At 48.5% G+C, this 5,971-nt stretch overlaps 1 pseudogene; it reads left to right on the forward strand.

The window, feature by feature from the left end:
- The first annotated feature begins 873 nt into the window (after positions 1-873).
- On the forward strand, positions 874-5,757 carry LOC119881878 (annotated as a pseudogene).
- The last annotated feature ends 214 nt before the right edge of the window (positions 5,758-5,971 follow it).

Here is a 5,971-nt window from a genome sequence, read left to right on the forward strand (position 1 = left end):
AGCCTGTGTCTCGGCTGTTGTTGTTGTAGGTAAATATGAGATGTTGGTTTCACACACGTCTGCTGCGTCCTCTGAACAAGGAAGTCAGTTTGCTGATGTGTGACCAGAGATCTTTTGCTGTCACGGTGTTACGCCTGCTGCTCACTAGAAGACTTTCAGATCTATATTATAATCACACAGACGGTTCCGTCTGGTCTCAGGACCACTCTGCGTTCACACTAAAAGGTTTCAGAGTGGCGGTTCCGGGGACTTTGGATCTTACAGAATCTCGCATGATTAAACGTGACTTCAGACAGAAACAAACATGGAGGCAGTCTGTTGTGTGTGTGTTCTACCTTTACAATTAGAAATGAGGGAGCCTCTGATCCAGTCGGCGACCTTCAGGTTCTCTCTGTAAACCCGTCACACTACAGGATCATTTGGGCCGATAATCTGTTCCGACCAGCCTCGGATCGGGTACGTCCCACGATTGGAGGGCAAATCGGACCCAGAATCAGCCCAGTTGTCCTCTAGTGTGCGGCCAGCATGAGCTGTTGAATCAAAATGTGGGCCCTCAAGATTTGGGGCCTACTAAGGGCGGAAAGCAAAGACACATCAGCACGATGCAGGTTCCACATAGAGCTGTAAAATAATAGCAGTGGTACTAATACAAATATCAGTAAAAGTAATTAAAGTACTCATAACGATAATGATTAAAGGCTGGTGGTCATAGGCGGATCTTTAACCTCTTTAACCATGTGACTAACCAGTTCCATTTACCTGCAGCTTTTGTCTCGAGGCTCCCCACTGGCAGTGTGGCCAATGAATGATCAGCGCCACAGCAAGCCCCGCCTCCTGCCTGCTGCTGTTTGTTCTGCAGGGAAAAAAAACAGACAAACAGACGAGAGTCCAGGTTACATCAGAGAGAGACGGGTCAGCGCTGACGCTCCAAACCGTTTGTTCCTAAAACCATATAAATAAAGTTTACAAAGCGTTAGTTCCTCCAGCTGCAGGAGCTCAGAGCTCAGTGACGTTTTGTTCTGAAATCATTTCATTCATGAGCCTGACGGACTCTGACTCTGCAGGTAGGCCTCACGTCAACAGAGGATCAGTTACCAGAGGTGGACAAGTACATTTACTCAAGTACTAAGTTTGAGGTACTTTTGTTTCCGTGACACTTCCTCCTTCTGCTCCGTCAGAGGGAGATGTTGTACTTTTTACTTCACTACATTCATCTGACAGCTTCAGTTACTATTAGTTATAAATTAAACTCACAGTTTGACAGCAGACAGGATTATTAGACTGTGAAATTAAACAACTTTGATAGTTTAAGACATTTTTCATGTAAAAACATTTAACGGTTCACAACTGTGAAGATTTCCTGCTTTTCCTTTTTAATGTATTTGTAATAACGTTGAGCTTTGGAGGTGTCACTTCGGGCTCTGAGAAACTGTGACAGCATTTCTCACCATTTTCAACTGAGTAACTTTAATTATTATTAAAAGGACAATCTGTTTCTAATGAATAACATTGTTTAATGAAAAGGAAAGTTTGCGGTATTTTTTAAACTCTGTCATGTCAGCAGCTCCTGACACACACACTATCCTAACAGTACTGCTTTTAAAAACTTTTGTACTTTGACTCAAGTAGAAGTTTAAATTGAAGACTTCTACTGTTAGTGGAGTAATATTTAGCGAGGGTATCTGTACTTTCACCCAGGTACAGGATTTGTGTACTTTGCTGTCAGTCAGTTTAGATTCGTTTCAACAGATGAATCGTCTCGTCAGTAAAATATTAAAAGCAATGCGCGACTTAGTGACGCTGATTCCTGAAATATAACTTAGAGATGGACTCAGTGAAGCTAAAAGCTCCGTGTTAATATCAAACTGCAGCCGAACCAACACCAGCCAACGTCAGAGCCTTCGTGAAGCAGGATGTGTTTGTGTTGTGGAGTCTCGTGTTTCTTCTGTTTATTTATTTTGGTTGCACTTTATAAAGCTCCGGTCACATGGCGCTCACTCAGAATCAGATCCGCTCGAATTATCGACCTGAAAAACTTCACGTCGGTCATTTGTAAACTCAGTTTGTGGAGAAATGACAATAACTGGACTTCATTTAACGTTTATAGAAAGTCGTTTTGAATGTGTGGATCTGAGTGTTACGGTTGGTCATGTGACGCTGTGGTCCTGCACCAATGAGCTGGGCTCTCTGACTGCAGCGCTGTTGGTGTTATCTCCATCTGTACTCTACTGAAGCTGAAATGTGTCGCCTGTTAGGGCTCACTAATGATTATACAGCTGATGGGTCATGTGATGTTTGTGTGTGCAGGTTGTCTGATGGGTCCCGAAGAAGGTCGTCTCAGGTAACAGAGCAGGTGAGCCGGCGATGGCGGCGCTCTGACCGTCACCTGTAACGTGCTGCATTGTGCGCACGTCATGAACTTTGCTTTGTTGTTTCAGCGAGTGAATGTTTGAGAAATGATTCATGTCAGGGAGAAAGTCGGCTGCTGATGAGGTCACTGATCGATTACAGGCAGACGGATTAACATGAAACATGATGAACACAGAGTGATCGGTTTAAAAGAGAACGATGATCAGCGGTACTAATGGACCATAATGCACTTTAATCACATCAGATCATGTCTGCTAACCTGTCATTGGTCCGTACTGAGAAACAGAGAGAGAGAGAGATAACTGGAAACTGAGCTCGCTCGCTCGCATCACGGCTCTGATGCTCAAAAACATCAACAGCTGATGACAGTGCGTTCCAACTCGTCACATATGGAAGCCTTGGCGTCGCTGTTTAACGCCCTGGGAACCCTTTAGCGTTGTTTTTGCACGTGTAGGTCTCCGCGGTCAAGTTAGACTTTCAAAATAAAACAAGTGGTTAATGTTGTGAAACGATGCAGTTTGGTTAGGTTTAGCAAAAGGTCACGGTTAAAAAACTTAAAGGTTCAGTGTGTAATATTTCTGAGATGCAATAAAAGATCCATAACTATGTTTTCAGTACAAAAACCTTACAGAATGAACCGTTATGTTTTTATTAGTGCTGGGTCTGTAAATTAATTACAGTATGTGTTGGCCGACAGGTAACAGACAGGTGAGCGTGACACCTTCCCTCTTTGTGTCCTGGTGATCTCGGCCCGTCCCGGGTTCGGTCTGCCGATGGAGCCTCGGGCTGCCGCCGCGCGACACGCGGCGTTACCATGGAAACACTGCATCCACCTGACTCTGCTGCTGGTCCAGCTGAGTTTACCTGAAGGTACAAACACACACAAATAAGAGTCTGCTCACCTGCCAACTCCTTTACATGTTAGCATCAGGAGGCTAGAAGCTAGCTGCTTCAAAATAAACAACAAACATCTGACAGCAGAAAAAACTAAATATACTTCTAAAGAAATAGAAAATAAAAACATATTATTTAACGTTACAAAAGGTAACATCAAAAGGCGTCGCTCTTTTTTAATGATTCATTCAGGAGCTCGACTCTGACGATCCTACATTTCCCATAATGCAACTGGAAAGTGTCTTTCATTACAGCTAGGGCTGCAACTATTGATTAATGTCATTATGCCCATATGACTATGACTAAAGAGACTTCTGAACTCACATTTTCAGCTCAGGCTGACTCGTGAAACATCACGTGTTTTGATATATTGACACGAGTTGAGAAGATTTCATGGAAACATCATCGGGATTATTTTCTCCTCTGGAGCCACAAAGCTCAGACGTTTTCTGATGTTTCCTCCTCTCTTCAGCCGGAGCTTCCTGTCGCATCCTGAGGTGTAACTCGGACTTTGTGGCTGCGACGCTGGACCTGGGAAGCAGCAGCGGGGGAGGAGGAGCAGGAGGAGGAGCGGCTCCCAGCAGGGAGGCGGTGAACGCCGGTTACTGCAGCGCCCTACGCTCCTACGCCATGTGCACTAAGAGGATGGCGCGGGCGTGTCGAGGCGACCTGGCGTACCACTCTGCGGTTCAGGGCATCGAAGACCTGCTGATCCAGCACCGCTGCCCCCGTGCGGGCCCCACCGCCCAGCCCCGCCCCCTGCCCCAGGGCACGCTGTCGGGAGAAGCCTGCCTCTACGAGAGGAGCTTCCTCAGCAGAGAGGGACGCAGGCCGGAGTACCTCCACTGCGGCGTGTTCGGAGACCCGCACGTTCGAACCTTCAACAACGAGTTCCAGACGTGTGCCGTGCAGGGGCGTGGCCTCTCGTTGACAACGAGTACCTGTACATCCAGGGCACCGGATCGCCAACAAAGGGGGGGTCGCACGCCACGGCGCTGACTAAGGTGAGTCACAGAGACCTGCTCCACGTTCTGATGTTGATGATGATCTGGTATTTTATTTTAGAAAGTTACGCTGCAGATCGTTGAGCGTGACGTCGTCGTATTTAATTTATTGCCAGTGACAGAACGGATCAGGTGGGAATAAAGATTAACAGGTGAGGACACAGTTCACTAACAGCCGGATGTTCACCTCCACAGATCACCATCATCTTTAAGAACTGGCGTCAGTGCATTGACCAGCAGCTGTACCAGGCGGAGCTCGATAACGTTCCCGCTGCGTTCGCTGATGGCTCAGTGTCGAGCGGCGAGCGGAGAGGTCAACACAGCCTGACGGTCCGGTCTCAGAGTCCAGGCCGGCACGCGGAGATCCGGGCGGCTCACATCGGTACGTTGCTGGTGGTGCGTCAGAGCGGACGCTCGCTCGGCCTGTCGGTCCGCTCGCCGCGCAGCATCGTGGAGGCCTTCGGCCCCGAGCAGGACCTGCAGCTGTGCGTGTGGGGCTGCCCCACCTCCCAGAGACTCAACGTGCTCCACCCACCGGCGCCAGACTCCTCCCCTTCCTCCGCCGTCAGCCCCTGGGCTCACTGCGCTGCGCTGCTTCCCGCCCAAGACGTCTACTACCAGGCCTGCGTGTTCGACCTGATCGCCAGCGGAGATACGAACTCCAGCACGGCCGCCGTCAGCGCAGCGCAGGACGCACGAAACATGATCTCTGACACGCAGAGAGTTCACCTGCTGCCCGTCTCCTCCGCTGAGCAACACGGGACACGACTGGACCTGACGCTGCTGCTGCTCGGCATGCTGGGAACTGTAACCACAGCCTGAAGCGGCAGGAAGTCACTGCAGACCTCAGACCTGTTTGACAGTTGATGGATGTATGATAAGACCTGGAGACGGCGCCGCCGCTCAGCCTGGTTCCAGTTTTGCCCAGTGGCCACTCACGGGATTGCAGCTGCGGCTCAAAAAGCGTTTCCCCCGCAGGCCGCCATTTTAACAGCTATCCAACATGGCGTCCTGATGCGAGGTCATGTGGATGAAACAGACCCTACGGGGACTTTATACCCCCCCCCCCGCCCGCTCTGGTGTCACACAGCCAGACTGATCCTGGATCAGTGCTGAACATTATATAGACAGAAAATGAAACTGCTGCTGAAGAGAAGGAAACTGATCAAATGTTTAAGAATTTGAACAGAATTGAAAGGCTCTGCCGGCTGAAACCGGAGACGCTTCCTGCGTTTCCTGAAGCTTTAGAGCACAGAGTCAGTACTCTGGATAGTCCATCTCTGTATTCTATACATAAAAACGTTTTGCAACACTTTGAAGCTTTGTGTAAACTAATAATAAACGCTGACTGTAAACAGGAAGTCCAGGAGGGTTCAGGTCCAAATCCACAATTACAGTCCAGATGAGCCGTCATTAACAGCAATCTGAAAGAAAGGATTAAGAGACGGAGCACCGACAATCTGTTTGTAAATAAATGTTGAGGAGCTGCCTTCTTCTGGATTGTAGTGACTCGTTACATGAACCAGGACTCTCGCTCTGTTGGTATGTTTTGTATAAAAAACCATCAGCCGTGTTTCCATCTAATTCTCCAGCGAATTTTAGGCATTTAGCCATGGACCATGAAACTGGGGACCATGGACCTGGGGACCATGAACCTGGGGACCATGGACCTGAGGACCATGGAACTTAGGCCATGGAACTTA

Source organism: Micropterus salmoides, unplaced genomic scaffold (genome assembly GCF_014851395.1).
Source record: "Micropterus salmoides isolate LMB-PRFRI ecotype aquatic unplaced genomic scaffold, ASM1485139v1 Ms_hic_scaffold_2774, whole genome shotgun sequence".
In the NCBI taxonomy this organism is placed as follows: Eukaryota; Metazoa; Chordata; class Actinopteri; order Centrarchiformes; family Centrarchidae; genus Micropterus; species Micropterus salmoides.